Below are 19,555 nucleotides of genomic sequence, written 5' to 3'. Positions count from 1 at the left end.
TCCAAAGTCTTTTCCATTTATTTTTCTTGCAAGCTCCGTTTTTCTCTGAAGGTTGCTAGGCAAGATGGATCAAAACCTGCAGCTTGGCGTGAAGAAGAAGACAAACTCTTTGTGAGGAAACTCATAAGAAGTCTTCGAATTCAAAAAGGGGGCAGAGGAGCTCCTGAGTATAGTTACTGTGCTAGGTTGACCATATTTCCCTGAGACAAAAACAGGACATTGGGATGGCAAAACGGGACAGGGTTAAACTTATGTAATATTCCATATTCACGAAAAAGATGATCAAAAGTTATCCACATTAGCTGAGAAGGTGCAGGAAGGGGAGGTGCGGCAATGGTTGGGCCTGGAGAGGCTGGTGCAAGGGGGGCGTTGGGCAGAGAGGTTTCAGGAGGGCTGAGGGGGGCAGCGGGCTGAGGGCAGCGGAGGGCTGGGACGGGAGGACAGGAACGAGGCGGCAGGAGGCTGAAGAAGTGGAGGGCTGAGGGCAGCGGAGGGCTGGGACGGGAGGACAGGAACGAGGCGGCAGGAGGCTGGAGAAGTGGAGGGCTGAGGGCAGCGGAGGGCTGGGACGGGAGGACAGGAACGAGGCGGCAGGAGGCTGAAGAAGTGGAGGGCTGAGGGCAGCGGAGGGCTGGGACGGGAGGACAGGAACGAGGCGGCAGGAGGCTGAAGAAGTGGAGGGCTGAGGGCAGCGGAGGGCTGGGACGGGAGGACAGGAACGAGGCGGCAGGAGGCTGAAGAAGTGGAGGGCTGAGGGCAGCGGAGGGCTGGGACGGGAGGACAGGAACGAGGCGGCAGGAGGCTGAAGAAGTGGAGGGCTGAGGGCAGCGGAGGGCTGGGACGGGAGGACAGGAACGAGGCGGCAGGAGGCTGGAGAAGTGGAGGGCTGAGGGCAGCGGAGGGCTGGGACGGGAGGACAGGAACAAAGGAGCCTAGTGAACGGTTCCTCTCTGGCATGCCCTTTTATTTTATTTTATTCCCACCATTTTGGCCTGAGAGCCAATCGACTTCTTTTCTGCTGGACACGCTTTTCCAACCGTCTTCCACTGCACTGATTGGTGGCAGTGACTCTTCCTCTTGCTCACCACCAATCAGCTGTTCCTGCGGTTCCGCTCTAGGTTTCCTGCCGGACTGAGAACTACTTCCAAGTCAGCCTCCTTTTCCATTTCAATTTCAATTTTTTCCCGCTTTTCCCAGTAGGCACCGCTTTTAAAAAATTGGACAAAATTGACATTTATATTAAAACAACAGGATGGTCAGGAAATGTTAAAAAAAACAGGACTGTCCCATTCAAAATGGGATGTATGGTCAGCCTATACTGTGCATAAATAAAAATGGAGTGGCTTGCCCTGACCTTCTCCCCCTGCCTGCCCGAGGGTGTCAGCCCCCTTCCTTAATATTTAACTTTCCTTTTTTTCATATTTAATTTTTATGAAAGAAATATTGAAAAGAACAAAACCCATAAAAATTTTGAGAGAAAAAAGCAAGGAAAGAAAAGAAATAAGTGGAAAAAAAGTGCAAAGAAAGAAATAGAGAAGAGAAAAGAAAGGAAAGGAAAGGAAAAGTTATAAAGAAGCGGCTTCTTATCATTAACAGTTACAAGTACATTTATATTTTACTGTCTCTCTCTAAGGTTACAACATAATTTCCTTCTGCTTTCTAATCACCAAACCCATAAATCACAAGTTCGTTTTTTTCTTTTTTCAGCAAAAAGTCCATAAGGGGGTTCTAGTCACTAATGTAGTTATTGTCCTTTCTCTAATCAAACTTTAATATTTGGCTTTCCGTTTTGTGTGTGGAAAGTCCATTTTTAATCCACTCTCTCTATGGAGATAACAAGAATGAGAGGACGCCTGCCTGCAGCCATTGAATGCCTGCAGCCATTCTGCATGTAGTAACTTGCTTCTACTGTCTGAAGTCTTGTTGAATTCATTGAAAGGAAAACAATCTCTTCATCTTGTTTAATACATCTCCTACTTGGCCCTAAGGCCCTGGTCTGCATGTTCCTGCATTCAGCTCAGGGATTTCTGGGGTGGCAAGAAGATCAAACCAGTCCATACTCCAGGAAATAAAGCCAGACTGCTCACTTGAGGGAATGATATTAAAGGCAAAACTGAAATACTTTGGCCACATAATGAGAAGACAGGACACCCTGGAGAAGATGCTGATGCTAGGGAGAGTGGAGGGCAAAAGGAAGAGGGGCCGCCCAAAGGCAAGGTGGATGGATGATATTCTAGAGATTAAGAACTCGACCTTGGGGGAGCTGGGGGTGTTGACAGGAAGCTCTGGCGTGGGCTGGTCCATGAAGTCACGAAGAGTCAGAAGCGACTAAATGAATAAACAAACTAAACTGATAGAGCCAGTCTGGTGTAGTGGTTAAAGCACCAGGCTAGAAACCAGGAGACCATGAGTTCTAGTCCCTGCTTGGCCATGAAGCCAGCTGGGTGACCTTGGGCCAGTCCTTCTCTCTCAGCCCTGGGAAGGAGGCAAGGCCAAACCACTTCTGGAAAACCTTGCCAAGAAAACTGCAGGGACTTATCCAAGCAGTTGCCAGGAGTCATCACTGACTTGAGGTCATACAGACACCAAGTCAGTAGAGTACCTTATCAAAGGAAGCTTCATTACTGCCCATCTTTCAGTAGACAACTAGCACTTGTTGATTCCACACAGATGCTGATGCATCTGATTGTTCTGCTATATATGAAATCTCAGTGCAACTGTAGTTTGTAAATTAATAATTCCAGGGTGTGTGTGCACACACACATCTACACACACACACACACATCCCCTTGGTCATTTACATGCTGGACAATGCAGATCAATATTGTTCTTATTCAAATTTTGGGATATGCAAACATGAATAGACTTTGTGGCATTTCGTTAATTTCAAGCATGTTTCTTACAGTACATAGCACTTTAAACTCTCTAAGTTTATTATTAGAGATAGCACAGAACAGGGGGTTTATTACGTAAGAGTAATCAGTCCAATTATGAGGGAACCATTAGGCAGCAATCTCGTGGTTCTTCATAGTTGCTGACTGTTATACTGGATATCATGAATGCGTGCCCTGACTACAGCCTAATCACAGAGGCATCTGCAATAATGGAGTTTTTCCTCTTAAAAATATCTTGAGAAGGCAATCAGGCAGAAGTCATAGCTAAATTATGTGTTTCTTTTGTTCAGTAATCTCAAAGTCTCTAGTGCAATGAAGCCCAGCTCATGGCCAAGACCTTTTCAATGAAATCTCTTGCGCTGGTGGTTAAGTGTTAAACAGTCTAATCCGAGTTCCAGTATATTAAAGATGCAGACTTTCTAATTACTCACACATTCAGTGAGAACAAACAGAACAAACTTTTGATGGATGCAGCATATTTCATTTGCATTAAAATTGTATGCACAGATCACTCCTACAATGTTAAGGTTAATTTTTAGACAGAAGATGATAGAGAATCTGAGTCCTTCCCTTACTCCTAAAATGTTGGATGATATCATCCCTGAACATAAGCCTTGCTGACTAGGACCAACAGGGTTGGAATCCTGAACATTTGGAGAGCTGTAAATTTCTTCCCTTCCTCCTCATTATCATCACCATCATCAATTAAATTAATAACAATCTGCATGCTTCTTTTCATTTTAACTACCACCAAGCAGTTTCAGAACCAATAGAAAAATATCTCTGTAACTCACTGTGCTTGTCTTTTGATTACAAGAACAGTGGCTCATGCAGAGATAATTTGATTAGCCTCAACAGTGACAACAAAAGATCTGATCTGATATAGAATTATCTGTCTGTATTGGAGGTGTTAGGAAAGAGAAAGATCTTCCCAAAAATTCTCTGGCGCCAAATAACTCAGTGACTTGGCAGATAGGTTGATCTTTGTTATCATGCCATTAGCTCAATGTACCCATTTTTATTTTTATTTTTTAATAAGTTTTATTAAAGATTTTCACAGAAGTAAAAGATAAACATAAATTGATATAAAGTAAGATTATAGGAAAGAAAAAAAAGAATAGATAAGTGTGAAAAGTAGTACAAATAGAAAAAAAGAAAAGATATATAAGGAAGTGATTTCTGATCTTCTTTACAGGAGTTACAAACATTATCTCTCCTCCCTGTTTTAAAGTTATGTCATAATTCCCTTCATCCCATATTCAGTCCTTTTTAATCAGCAAATCCATAAATCACCAGTTCATTTTTTCCAGGTTCAGCAAAAAGTCCATAAGAGGTTTCCAGTTTTCACCAAAAGCACTTGTTGTCTTATCCTGATCAAATAGATCAAGTCCCTGCAATTTTTTTGGCAAGATTTTTCAGAAGTGGTTTGCCATTGCCTCCTTCCTAGGGCTGAGAGAAAATAGCTGCTTTGTGCTTAAGGCAGAATTAGACCTCAGTGTCTCCTAGTTTCTAACCTTGTGCACTACACCAAACCAACTCTCACTTAGAAAGGATTACTGTAACTTAGCAGAACTACAATACTTCTCACAATAGTGGAGATGATCATGGCTAGGAGATTTGGGTGCCTGCTCATTTCTGAGGGGCAACCTCAAGGCCCTGTATTTTCCTTCTTATATTTTTCAGCTTTCAGCAGATCAGTCCTTGAAACAGAATGCTTTTTCAGTAGAAGACTGCTGTATGAAATTGAGATATGGCTAACCTAGATTTAATATATAAAATACCATACAGTATTTTAAATGTATAGAGCTAGTTTAGTGTAATGGTTAAGGCACTAGGCCAGAAACCTGGAGACCAGGAGTTCTAGTCCTGCCTTAGGTGCAAAGCCAACTGGGTGCCTTGGGCCAGTCACCCATTCTCAGCCCTAGGAAGAAGGCAGAGGCAAACAACTTCTGAAATTTTGCCAAAAAAACTGCAGGGACTTGTCCAGGCAGTTGCCAGGAGCCAACACTGGCAGTTGCCAGCAGTGTTGACTCGAAGGCATTTAAAAAAAAATTAATTCCATTTCAAAGGGATGAAGAAAATGCAAAAATACATTGCTTTCCCTGGGTTACCAAGAACAAGAGAATAGTTTCAAAAATCTACAAACATTTAAAACAGTGTGGATGAACAGCTTGGATCATTTTAAAGTGGTCTGTTTGCACTTCAGTCTGTTTGCACTGTTGAAGACTTATCTCCCACTTGACCCAATATAGCAGTATGGTTAGAAAATTTACAGTGCATTGCAAAAATGCCAATATGGTTATCAACATATTTTCAGATGCTTTTATATGCAACAGAGTGAAGCTGGCAAGATAGAGCATGGATGTTTCCTTTTTCTTATGAACCACAATTTTTGCATACCTTCCCATCATAGCAACATTGGTTTGGAGAGGTGCATGAGTGTGTGTGTGCACACAAATGACCAGGCTCAAATTATCCTACTTCAGACACATTATGTGAAGACCGAGCTCTTCAGAGAAGACTCTAATGCTGGGAAAGGTGGAAGGAAAGAGAAGAAGAGGACAACCAGCAGCCAGGTGGATGGACTCAGTTACAGTGGGATGGGTGCACCATTGGAAGACCTGAAAGACCAGGCTAGGGACAGATCATCATGGAGAAAATCTATCTATGTGGTTGCTAAGAGTCAACAATGACTTGATGGCACATAATCAATCAATGAGTATGTGTCCTTGTAAGTGTGTGAAGCAGAAGAGATTCTTATTATCTAGGAACCAGGACAGCTCAGGAAATAGGACTTGAATGAATGATGCTCTTTGTACTCTGATTAGTCACCTGAAGAAGGCATTGGCTCCTGGTGATCTCAACACAATCCCTGCATCTGAGGCCAGCAGCAATGAAGACAATTGCAAATCACTTTCAAACTGCTGTGGAGGACTGAGAATAGAAACAGAAGTGATATGGAAATGTCTTGCCACATGTGATCTCTCCAAATGAATCAAGGTGTGTGTGTATTTGAAAAAAGCAAAGAAAAATGTGTTGATCACTGGTCAGCTGCTGAAAGAAAGAACATTCATTTTGCACCAGATGACATCCAGCCAATGGAGGACCAACTCAGCAAAAGTTGTAACCTCTCCATTCTTTTTCCATGGTTCTTTTTCCAGTCTGTCAGACCTTTCCAAGTGTTTGGTGTCAACCTGAGCCTCACATCTTCCTGAGGGTGGATGAGTGGTGTGTGACCTACAGTCAAAGCTTTGCTTTCCACCGTGTGTGTGTGTGTGTGTGTGTGTGTGTGTGTGAGAGAGAGAGAGAGAGAGAGAGAGAGAGAGAATGGGTCCCCCAGATGGGAGAGGTAGAAGGAAAAGCTCTGCCTTTAGAAAAAGTAACATGCAGTGAGAATGCCCCATGGTCAAATGCAGGAAGTGGCATTACTGTTCATTGCACAGCAGGAAAAGTCCTCTCCCTTTCCTCGGTCGTGGAAAGATACGTGATGGGATTTGCAGTCCAACACAAGCAATCACAACGACGACGCATTTCGGAGAGACCACAGGGAGCATCTCGGCTGGCTGTTGACTCGGAGCTGTCCAGAGGCGCTGCGAAGGAAGAGAGAGCGGGAGGGCGCTGGGGCCACCGGAAAGCGTCCCCCCGCCCCCCCCCTCCGGGTACGGAGGAGCCGAGATGCTCAGGGGGCCAGCGGCGTCGCCCTTTTAAGAGGCGTGCTCCTCCTCCACGTGCTCACGGTGAGTGATTGAAATACATAAACAGACCAGCGGCAGCAGCAGCTGGAGCGGCAAAGGGAAGCTGGGTTGACCGATAATAACCTCGCTGCGCAGAGCCGGCGGGTTCTATATAAGGCGCCTCGGGTTCAAAATCTCCTGCTTTTCTTGAGTCGCGGTTGGGGGAACAAGAGTTGAGGCGGCTGCTGCCCCCCGCATTCCCCCCTCCCCCAATATTGCCCCGGAGGGGTGTCGGGCGTCGTCGTCGTCTCCGGCATCCGGCTGGAAGGTGGATCGAAAGGCAGAGCCTCGATCAAACTGGCGAGCAGGTAAAGGGGGCGGAAAGGGGGGAGTTTGGGGGGAGATCGCGAAAGGGGAGGACGCTTCAAGGGGGCTGCTCCCGCTGCAGCGAAACCTGCCCATGGATCGGCTCTCGGTTGTGTCCCGCTTCGGAAAGGGGGGACCTGTTCCCGCTCCGACCCAGCTCAACTCTGCACAGACGTCGAGGGCAGTTTGGCTGAGCTTCCCGGTAGATTTTTAAAGGAACGAGGGAGACGAGCGACGCGGACTTTTGGGGGTGTTCAGAGTGCGCTTTGTCTCCCCCGGAGACACTAGCATCCCTGGAACAGGGATGAATTCCTGGCACGCACGTACGAAGACGTCCCTGCTTTAGATGGTTTGCTGGCTGGCCACTCGTGAGGGATAGATGAGCTCAGAATAAGCTGCGCTACTGCGCCGGTTTGCAAAGGAGGGCAGAAGCGACGGGGCGAAGAGGAGCTGGATTGCCACGTTTGGGGAGAGATCTGGTTGTTTTTAGAGGTAGACAAAGCAGTGCCGTGGCGGGCGAGGTAGTTCTCACTGTGGAGCCTTTTCTTCTTTCTTTCTGTCTCTGAGTCAAACAATGTGCATACATTTCATTCGTATTTAATCCTCTCTGTCTGACCGCAAGGATCAAGATTAATAATTTCTTACAAAACCCCCAGCCACACCAAAAAGACTCAACTCCTTCCCTACATCACTGGACTACAAAGCCCTTCGTTCCCAGCCAGCCCTGCTGTAGTCATTCTGCATGGGTGTTGTACCCTCTCCACGTGAAACATGGAACTCGATAGCATCTTTGCAAACACAACCGGGAATGAAGCTTGCGAGAGTCCAAAGCCCTCTCTAGCGGGATTTGCTGACGCCTCTTGGCTCCTGATTTTTCTCCGGCTGCTGTCTGGAAAGACGCCTCCAGTTGGGGCTGCTGAGACAAGGCAAAAAGGAGAAAAACTCACGGAGCAGCTTCGCGGAGCAGCTCCAAGTCAGCAAGGAATGACCGAGAGTAACCTTGTTATATGTGTGACAGCTTAATAAAAGCCATCAGCCTGGGAATTGCACCCCTTAATCCGAGGGGGAAACTAACTTTGTAAGAAATAATTCCATGAAAAGTGGAATTACCAGGAGAACCAATATAATGGGGTGATGGGGGTAATCTTGGGCTATTTATTTTATTGCGATTATTATTAGCTCTGCTACTCAGAACAAGGCTATTTCATGAATCTCAGTGTTTCCTTCCCATTCTGAGTAAACAAGACCAAAGAGGAGAGCTTTGCAGAGTAAAAGAGCAAGGGCTTGCAATGTTTCACTTTATTACTTCTGATCTTTGTAACCATTGGTTTGGGGACATTGTGCATGCTTGAACAGTAAATTATTGGAGCTTGGTACCATGTGTATAAAGCAATTTTAATGGATTTGGTTAACAGAAATCTCTTTTTATTCAGGATTAAAATATCACTTGGCTGACTTCAGTACATTAAGAATATTAGTTTGAGGATACTTCCTCAAACTAATTTGATTTGGACTTCGCTTCTGGTGACAGCATGGACAAACACTTAACAACTTAGCCAGGCTCTAGTAATATCTTCAGCTCTTCCAACGAAAGCTCTGCGCCTCTGACACCATTCACCCTCCTTGTTATCTTCCCCTTTTTCTAGTTCTCAAGACCTTGCCAAGTCTGGTGGCTTTTACCTTCAAGCAACTGCTTGCACCACATGCCCAGATAATGTGAGTTTCTACTTGTTGGTGGTCACTTCAAGGGAATGGTCTTTATTTGGTCCAGAACTGACTGCTTATAGTCCATGGTACTCTTAATAACCATCTCCAAATCCATCAATCTTCTTTCATGTGCTCTTTCTCAGTGTCCAGCTTTCATGGCAATAACATTACCACTATGTTAACTATTTTGATCTTTGTAGTCATAAAAATATCCTTCATCATCTTGTCTGTCATTGCCTTCCTCCACAGAATTGATCCCCTTACTTCTACAGTGCACTGTCTATCCTTGATCCCAAGAATACAAAATCATCTTCCCTTTTACGAATCAAACTTTTTCTTTTTCCTATTTAATATTAACCTGATTTTCCACTTCTACTTTCTGAATGAGTTCATCTAAGGCTTCTTTACTTTTGGCTAACAAAATGGTGCCTACCCATCTCAAGTTGTTAGTGTTTCTGTCTCTAGTTGCCAATTTTGGTTCTAGTTGTCAATTCTTTTAATATATTCATGGTATAAATGTAACAGGGTTGACATCCATCCTTGTCTCACTCCTTTACCTATTTTGAACCACTCTGTTTTTCCAAACTCACTTCTTATCACTACTTCTTGTTCATTATGAAGGTTCCTTAAAATAGTTCTGGCTTATCTATTAGCCTTAATATATTCATCATATATGGATATATTGTATTGACTATACTGTATGGCATGATATACACTGTCAAAAGCCTTGCTCTACTCAATAAAAGATAAACCTCTCTTGTCATCTCTTGCTATTTCCATTATCCATCTTATGACAGCTGATATCACATCCCTCTTCCTTTTTTGAAACTGCTGTTCATCTGGTTTTTCTCTGTCCATGCACGGCTCTATTATTTTATGTAAGATCTTAAGGAAAATGTTGCTTGCATAAAGAATTAATTTCAGTACAATCTCTCATCTTCCCTTAAGTCTCAATTAGATCTTTTCCATAATTAAATCTGAGTAGTCCTATCTTAGAGCAAGTGTGGTCTAATGGTTAGGATTCTGGACTAGGAGAGGGGAGACCTGAGGTCTGGTCCCACCTTAGGTACGAAACCAGCTGGGTGACTTTGGGCCAATCACTCCCTCTCAGCCCTAGGAACAGGGCAATGGCAAGCCACAAAAATAGTGCCAAGAAAACTGCAAGGACTAGTTGGGTCAGGCATCAGGAATCAAGACTGAGTTGAAGGCACTATGTATATAGTTGTACATTAGCTGTGAATTTTCCAGTCATTTTTCTGATCTTAAAAAGATCTCTCATTCTTCTTTTCTTATTGTTTTTCCTTCTCTATTGACATTCTTGATTGAAATGTCATTCCTTGTCCTTTATTGCTTGATGGTGAAAGTCATTAAATATTATTCTTGTCCAAGGCTTTCATTCTTTATCTTTCTTGTGGTATCATGATGGTTTTCACAACAAGCTTTCTGGATCTTCTCTCTTTGAAATTTTGGTATTTTTTTCTGCTTTGGTTTTCACAACATCTCTTAACTCTTCTTGTAGATCCTTGGTTTCTCTGTTGTATGAGTTAAATAGACTGAATCTATTTCGTACACCAAACTTATATTCTGACTGTATGTCCTTGGGGTCAGATCTGCACTCTTTAATTTCCTAACTGTTTTATTTGATATCAATAAGTCATGATCTAGCCCACAGGAAGTGTTCCGGTTGACTCTATTGTACTTTATCATATTCTGTTTCCTGTTATGTAGTTCATGTGGTTCCAGTGATATTTGGGTATAGCAATTGCATTTATGTTCTTTGAAGCAGGTGCTGACAAACAACAAAATGCTGTTTGCAAACTCTGTTAACTCGCACCCTGAATTACTATATTCACTTGATTCAAATTATCCTATAGGAACTGGTTCTGCCATTTCTTCGAGGTTTGCATTCCAAGCATCATTAGCAGTTCTATGCTCTTTCTTGATGCTGCACTTAGCACCTCTTACAATTTGCCATATAATTCCACATGTTTTCCACCATTGCGTCTACACTGGGTACATGCCCTTACATTTTTGATGTTCACTGGATATTCACAAATTTTAATAGATATGATCCTGTCACTTAGTAGATTATAGCCAAGCACATGCTTAACAATGTCCTTGTTAAACAATCGTTCGTGTGGATTCCTACCCTGAATGTCACACACACACACATACATCATATTATAATCTGATTTAAATAGGACCACATCAGAGGGGATCATACAACTAAAAAAGAATTGCCATTTGAAAAATCTGTTGCAATTCAATGTTCTTGGAACCATTCTTGAAATAACGTTCATATAATCTCTAGTGAATGCCCCTCTCATGGCTTTTAGGTGCCTGTGCACATTGTATATTTACAACCAAGTACATTGGGAGTGGCATAGAAATGCCTGGTACATTATAGCAAAGACATAATTGTATAAAGGGGAAACACAAGGTAGTCCACATACAGGTTTCATGTCACTTTCAGGATTAGCATTCCATGATTCATCACAACTCAGTTACTGCAGGATGCTTAGGGTGACAAAAGACATCATGCCTTCCTTCACACCATCTCTGGGAGGTAGACAAGGTGGAAAGCTAGTCACTAGCTGAAGGTTATGCTGTGAACGTTGGGACTGAACTCTAATAGTTTTAATAAAAGCAGTGGTGCTGATGGGAAGTTTGTCTGTCTCTTGAATGAACTATGAATCGTAAAGGTTGTACCGAAGGGTTCACACCTCATCCTAAGTCAGATGTGTTGGAACTATGGTGTGTTGAAGAAACATAATGAATCTTGACATAATGCGAGCATGGTTTTAATGTATGTGTGTGTCTGTGTGTATTACTTATGGTTTTATAGATATGTTTTATTGATATGTAAACTGGCAGTAGTCCATGTGGAATTAGCAGCATAGGAATATTGTAAAACATAAGTAATGACCAATTGTGGATTAAGCCAGAAATCATGGTTTATAAACCCCAGTGGCTAGGTTTCCATAACAAACTAAAGCAAAACAAACAATTCACATTACGGCTCAAGCTGGGTTGACATGCAGTATCACATTTTGTCTTGTTTTGCTTTAAAATTCTACTCCTAGTTTCTGCAAGTGAAATCATATATGTTATATATTCAGTAAAATCATGTTCTGGAGTTCTTAGAAACTAGCTTTTTCATGTTTTTTTATATCTGCTTTGACAACAACTAAAACACTTTCAGTGAACCTTTGTAAACCATTCTTCCTTGCAGACTTTCCTGTTTTATTAACCTGAATTTTAACATATAATGGTCACCAATGCAATGTCTCTTCTCTTACCTGATTTTCCATTTGCATGCATTCTGGATGGCAATACATCTAGCAAATCTTCATATGTTTCCAGGACAAATGAAGCATTCTAGCTTTTATGAGGCCTCTTCCATGTTTGCGCTAAATACATGGAATTAAAAATCCCTCAAGTACTGTGTTTTTAACCTCTGCAATCTATTGTTTCAATGAAGATTTCAATATATGCAGTTTGCCTTTTTTTTTTAAACCCCTATCTTTTAAGGCCAAAAATTGGTTTATAACTTTTTCTTACTCTGAGTATCATCTCCCTATTGCAAGTAGAAATGATCCAAGTTGGAACTATTTAAGAAATTCCAAGGTACATGTTTTAAGTGAGGTTTAATTCATTAGAAGTATCCATCTCTATGGAATTTAGTGGTATTTATCCATCTTTTGGAACCCTAAGCCAATGAGAATATGCTTTGTCTTCAGAAATTATGTGATATCAGGTCAGTTTGGTATTTGATGGAGCTGCAGATGTGTGCTACAGGTAGTCCTCATTTAGCAGCCACAATTGGGACCAGAAACCTGGTCATTAAGTGAAGTGGTTGCTAAGTGAGACCGCAACTGTGCTTATGATCTTACTTCAGATTTCTTTTGCTTTATAGATCTGTGTAGGTCATTAATGCAAGGACTGGTCACACAGTTACTTTTCATCACCTTTGTAACTGTGAATGGTTGCTAAACAAGGCAGTTGCTAAACAAGGACTAGCTGTATTGCAAATTATAACTGTATTTTGTGGAGGTGAGTACAAATCTGTTACATGGATCACATTTTTTGGTCTTCTGACTTGAAATATTTTAGGCTTTGTTAAAATTGTTCTGCTTTTGGTCACTTTTGAAAGGAGTGAAAAGAATTTTGATCATTTTTGAAAGAAAATATATTTGTGGAGCTACTGAACTACTCCATGTGTGCACTTTTGCAATGGTCCCTGAAATTCTCAGTTGATTCCTGCATTCCTTTGTTGTTTCATGTTCTTGCATGACGAGAACTTGAAACCAGATGCTGAGGCTATGCAGTCTGAGCTTCATTGTTAAAGTGGTTCCTGTTCACTGTACAAAACATATACAGATAGTTCAGAATGGTACAGAATGACCATTTGTTAGTGACGGTTCAGACTTATGATGGTGCTGGAAAAACCAACTTGTGACCAGTCCTCACACTTACGACCATCGCAGCATCCCACAGTCACATGATCACGATTTGGGCACTTAGCAACCAGTTCACATTTATGACTGTCACAGTGTCCCAGGGACACACGATTGCCATTTTTGACCTTCCCAGCCAGCTTCTGGCAAGCAAAATCAATGGGGAACCACATGATCTGCTTAATGACCACATGGTCCACTTAACAGCCATGATGATTCACTTAACAACCACTGCAAAAAAGGGAATAAAATTGGGTCAGATTCGCTAAATGACCACTTTGCTTAGCAACCAAAATTCTGGTCCCAATTGTGGTCGTTAAGTGAGGACTACTTGTACCTTGGTAATCAATCATAGAAGAATATTTAGTGTGTCTGCAGAATCTTGGCTAGAAAATCAAGGAGAAGATACAAGTTGTGTTTGGAAATGTGATGGCATCTTCTAATCTAGTAGGCTTTGCTGAAGGAATAAAGCCATTATGTGAGATGTGCTGAATACTTCTCTTACTCTATGTAGTTATCTTTAGAATAGTGCCGATGCAAATAATTGGTTTAAAATACTCTTTTGATGACATTCAAAAGTCAAAGAAGTTCTGTGTTAGCTATGAGAAGCTTGGGTGTTACTTATTGCTTTTGTTCCTTTTTCTGTTTTGCCAATGTCTGACTGACAAAGGGAAAAGTTTGCTGCTTTTGCACTTTTCAATATTGCTCATTTGATGAAAACATATGAGTCTGTGTAATGCAGAGGGAGAGAATGAGAGAGAGAGCCCATGGTAACTCCTAGAAGAGAGCTCTTAGAAACTTATTTATTGGCCCAGTCATTACTGCCTGGAAATCATTCTTAAATTAATCCAGTGAAGGACACCATTTTTTTACATTGTTGACTCTGGTAGAGAAGTTACTGTGATTTTAAAGATAACCTGACTGTGTATATGTGGAGAGGGTCCTTTTCTAGATGTGATGAGTTTGAGCTAGTTTCCAGGCACATTCTTGTGGAAAAACAAACTTAAGTCAGCATCTGCTGACCATACAGTTCAGAGTTCTCTTTAGATCAGCTCTGGCTTTCTCTTCTAAAAGAGGAAGCTGAGAGGGGTGCAGTAGAAATTAAAAAATTACATCTAGTAACTGGTTTGGTGCCTTGCATGAACTCAGAGAATTTTCACACCTGTAACAGGCTGAATTCACAAATAAGCAGCAAAACAAATCAGATAAAGTTTTAGAGGATTAATTGGGGAAATTATGAATCTGATGGTAAATTATAATCTACCAGTGAGTTGGAGTTTTCATTTTCATTTATTAGACCACAAATTATTTTGCATTTTAGTCCCTTAAAATGGCACCAGTGTTTCAATATAAATGATGCAATCAGATTAATGTAATCAATTAAACCTTCTGAAACTAGTTTGCATCCTACTTTCTGCTGTTTGAAGACAGAACAATGCAGGATAGAAGAAGAAAGAGAGGTGTTTAAAATGTTGCACTGTTTTCCAGCCAATGTTGGGCTTACATTCATAGTACAGGAAATGCAAAAATATTGCTCAAATATCAGTATTATACGAGACTTAAGAGAATAACATGTATGCATTTATGATCAGGGACCACATAATGTACATTGTCCTAAGAACTAAACTACAAATGGTTAAAATTAAAACTTTTTACAGAAGCTGCCATATTGATTTAACAAAGCTATAGGATTCCATGTTGAATTGCAATGGTACTTGAACAAAAGTTGGCCAGTCTCTTGGAGATCATCATTGACTAATCTGCTCAAAGGATAAGAATACCATCTTCTTCTGAATATTCATGTTGGTTGGTAAGAGTATAATCAATGCTTGCACCATATTGTATAGAAAGAGCAATGGAGAAGGTCACAGTCAACTGGTTCAACTTCTGATGAGCAAGGATGGAGGATGAAGGAATGCCACTGGTAATGCCATTCAATGTCCCTTCCAATAATGATGAAGGCAGAATAACAATCCTGGCCAATATGCAAGTTCTCCTTTGCAATGGGCAAGGTGGGAGACTGCTGAGAAGGGTCTCCAGATAACCCTGAGTTATACAATCTTTGGCTGAAGCTTAGCTCTTTCTGTAGATAAACAGTATATCCATGAGCCAGGCAGTTGAGACTATTGTTGTATATCTTTACTATGGATATGTCTGCTCAGACAACGTAAATCAGCTTTGGAGATTCTGGTGGAGACCCTGTTCCTTCAGCAAGCCTCTGACACTTTTTATCTTGTGTCCCAGAAAATCTAGTGAAGATTTACTTATTTATTTGCAGTATTTCCATACTGCCCTATAGAAGTCCCCTGTGACGACTGGCATTCTTCAGTGCCTCTTTCCCTATTCCTCCTTTGATATGTTTATATGTTTGATCAGTGTTGCTAAACAGGGCATATGTCTCTCTGTATGGAGGAAGGGTTTGCATATTTGAGACTTAAGGAGGAATATGCTGATAGGTTGCAAAGTATCTCTGTGTTCCCTGCAGGATTCTTTTTAGTGAAGATATTGCCCTCTAACCTCCATATATCCCTAGAGCATACTGTGTGCCATGCAGTGGTTTAATTTCCCCTAAGCAAATAACTATCTATTCACTCAATATGGAAGGCAGTAAAAGAATGTAACCAGAGGCCTAACCTCTGGGGCCCAGGCTAACCTTCCAAGTTACAGGACAGATTTTTACTTCTTCTGCTCACACCTCCAACTAGATTACACCTCTCTTTTTTATGGCACAGAGCTCAAAATTAGCCACTGAGAGAAGAGTTCGCTCCCATCCAGTTGACCCATCCTTCATTTTCCTATGCCATGTTGAATTTCAATGTGGGGAGGGTCATTTTATAGTATAATATACAAACTGTTGATGGAACCCCACCCCACCCAAAAGGCTGCTATAGAGAATGTTGCTGCTGATGTTAAAAATATTTAGAAAAGTCAGGGTTGCTTTGGCTCTTGTGCTTGAGTAACTTTTAAAAATTTCTTTCTGAAATGAAACACGTTTCTTCAACATTTTATCTCTTTCTAAAGACTTTCTTTGGGTGAAAAATCTGGCCAGCTGCTGTAGAGTTTTTAGAAGTCATTTTGGGAGCTTTACACCAGTGGGCACAATATTTAGCAGGTATTCCCCAAAGTGCAATTTCCATACACAATGCACAAAAGGTAAGGTTGAAACTTCGATAGGATGTTCCAGAAAGGAGAAGACATGAACTGTTACCAAAGTTAAGAGTACATGTACGCATTCCAGCCTATATCTTGAGAAACAAGCCTTACTGCATGTGAGTAGATAAGGTTGCGTTGGTATTACATTGTGCCCTAAAGAAATGAGATCTTAATTCATTAAGGGAAATGCCTCTACCCCAATTGGGCTTTTCTGTAAATACTATTATTTTGATAAATTTATTAGCTGAAATTTTAAAGACAGCTATAGGGGAATTCTGGTCTACTGTGTATCCTGGCCTTTGCTATGAGGATGTGTTATGGCAATCCTTTTGGTACCAAGCATTTTTTAAAAGATTGTCCAGGCAAACTTTTAAAAATGTATTTATACTGCTAGGGTGTTTCTTTTTTGACACATTTTTAGTCTTATTTGATTAGAGTGGTCATTTGATTAGTGTGGTCACCCTAACATCCAAAGGGTGAAGAACAATTAAAATATGTGCAGTGGCATTGCGGGTTAAACCGCTGAGCTGCTGAGATTGCCGATCGGAAGGTCGGTGGTTCGAATCTGCGAGATGGGGTGAGCTCCCGTTGCTAGTCCCAGCTCCTGCCAACCTAGCAGTTCGAAAACATGCCAATGTGAGTAGATTAATAGGTACCGCTTCGGCGGGCAGGTAACAGTGTTCCGTGTAGTCATGCCGGCCACATGACCACGGAAGTGTCTACGGACAAATGCCGGCTCTTCGGCTTTGAAACGGAGATGAGCACCGCCCCCGAGAGTTGGACATGACTGGACTTAATGTCAAGGGAAACCTTTACCTTTACCTATGACAGCCTTTCTCAACCTTTTGACCCTGGAGGAACCGTTGAAATATTTTTTCAGGCCTTAGGGAACCCCTGCCCATTCAAGCTCAAATATAGGCCACAAGTTACAAAATTATTATATTTGTTTCATGGGTAGGCCTGTATATATGCATTAACAGTGTTCTTAAACTAAAAATAAAGAATAAAACTTACCTCTTTAATGTGAAGTTACCTGAATTTGAAATAATTTTTAAAATAAATTGTGATTTCCCAGGGAGCCCCTAGTGACCTATGGAACCCTAGGATGCCACGGAACCCTGGTTGGGAAACCCTGGTTTATGATAACTGCAACAATCTACTTTAAGAGGGAATAGATGGACCAACTCTGTTCCAGACTCAACCAACTGCATTAAATGTCCAAGTTTTGTTTCTTTTCCTTGCCAAAGAACCAACAACATGACGGTCTTAAACATGCTATCCCCTTTTTAGTGGATTTCTTTCTAAATACAAGATGGTGACAATTTAGGCAATGTATATTTGTATGCAGATCTTTATAGGATTTGCACCTCTTTGACTTATACTTTTCCTTTGTCATAGCGGAGAAACAGTTTAAATTTGGCACTAGCAGTAGATTTCTGCACAAAAGAGGGGGTTGGGCCAAATGATCCCCAATGTCCTTTCCACCCCCTACAATCTGTGATTCAACATTCCTTTGACTGTAGGAAAAAAAGGAAAACGAATGGAAACCATTAAAGTGGAAGAGATAACATTTTCTGGCCTTGTGATAAATGATTTGAATGAAGAGATCATGTCCAGGCATACATTATTTAGACGGTTCAACTAGAGGAAATTCCCTTTTCCTAATTTTGTATGTAGAAGAAAGGAATGGCAGTAAGAATTTGAAACATACTTGTGCCTACATCATAAAAACAACACTTCTTGAATATAAGCAGTATTCTTGAGACAAATGTTCATCTCATTTTCACAAGTAAATGTTTGGGAGTTCAGTATTTTATGAGATATCATATAAAAGTATCTGGATGTTTTATGATAGTATGTGGCTAAAAGAAAGTATCAGTGGAAATGCTGCTTGACTTGCTGAATGTCCTTCAGTCTATGGTGAGCTCATAAACCAATTAAGCAGATCTGCTCATCTTTCACGTTATGAGCTTAATGATAGAAATACTATGATGTTATAGGGCTGGGATTGTTAGATATCCACATCTAATTTATGCCCTTTCAGATTTGCTCATTTTTTTCCAGTTTCAGAGAAGGTATGTAAATCTATTCAGGCACAGAACTACAAAATATATTAGACGTTTTGATCAGGGTTAGATTCAGATCTAGCTAACTGGATGCCAGAAGTTCCAGAAGCACAGAACCCTACTTCTAGCTGAGAACAAGATAATTTCCTTAATTACCATTTGTTTGTCTTTCCTAAGATGGTTTGATTTGAAAGATGCAGCACAGAATTTTGGCATGTTCTGGATTATGCCCATAGTATATAGGAACGGGCCATATCTTGGTGACAGGACAGATGTTTTGCATCTAGAAGATCTCAAATGCAGTTTCTGGTTCCTCCAGATATTGCTGGGGGAAAACACTTCCTATATGAAATCCTAGAGAACCTGTCAGTCCACATAGAGAGTACTGGGCCTGATCCCAATGGAATTACCTGTCTCTGGATGTAGCTTCTGATGTCCCTGTATTCCTGTATCTGATACTTTCCTTATTTCTGGATGCTGGACTTTTGGCTGCTTGTAAAGCCTGCTGTCTACAGCTCTTGTGGTTTGATCTGCACAAGTGGAACGTGGCACAAAAAGTACATTCTTGCACTTGGATGTGGGAATCTGGCTTACCCTTCAGAACTTTCTACCCACGAATAATTTCCAGTCTGATGCTTGGCTTGTAAAAACATGCTCACCCATTTTTCCACTTCTGTTTTGTGTTATCCAAGTACCGTGGTTCAAGACAAAACCATGCAAACGGGTGTTTTTCCCTCAAAGGTGTTTGGTGGGTGAAAGTTTCTCAGCATGTTACACCTAACCTTTGACCAAAAGATATTGACATACAAATGCAGAAAATTTTATCAGGAGAAGTAAACACAAGAAAAAAATGAAACAGACCTACATATATGCAGTACAAAGCACATATACATCAGCAAACTCTTGGCTTCCTGCCGAAAATGGTCAGTGCAGGACAGGCATGTCCACTTGTTTCTGCTAAATATATGGATTGGCCCTCTGCATAAAATATCATACATGCACGTGCACGCACACACACTTCTGAGCTTCTTGAAACAAATCTCCAGGAAAGGAGAAAAAAGAGAACTTCTGACAATAGAAGAATGCCTACTGATCAGGGAAAGTAATTATTTCTGTCTCCATTTAATTTTTGGCTTCTGAGTAAGTTGTCAGTTTCATTTTTTTCTTGTTCTTTTAATCGATAAGCCACTCGTTTGATATGGCTGGCAAACTGTCTGTTGTTTTTGAGATGGAAGCTG

General features: G+C 41.3%; 1 protein-coding gene across 1 annotated transcript in view; it reads left to right on the top strand.

The window, feature by feature from the left end:
- The first annotated feature begins 6,695 nt into the window (after nt 1-6,695).
- ABCA1 (ATP binding cassette subfamily A member 1) overlaps nt 6,696-19,555 on the top strand; it is a 106,708-nt gene continuing 93,848 nt past the window's right edge. The window contains exon 1 of the mRNA XM_063294919.1: nt 6,696-6,936. The gene's annotated coding sequence lies outside the window, so the exon portion shown is untranslated. The remainder of the gene's footprint in view (nt 6,937-19,555) is intronic.

The sequence above is a fragment of the Candoia aspera genome, chromosome 2 (assembly GCF_035149785.1).
Source record: "Candoia aspera isolate rCanAsp1 chromosome 2, rCanAsp1.hap2, whole genome shotgun sequence".
Lineage (NCBI taxonomy): Eukaryota > Metazoa > Chordata > Lepidosauria > Squamata > Boidae > Candoia > Candoia aspera.
Note: the sequence above shows the minus strand (reverse complement) of the source record. Positions and strands in the feature narration are given on the sequence as shown.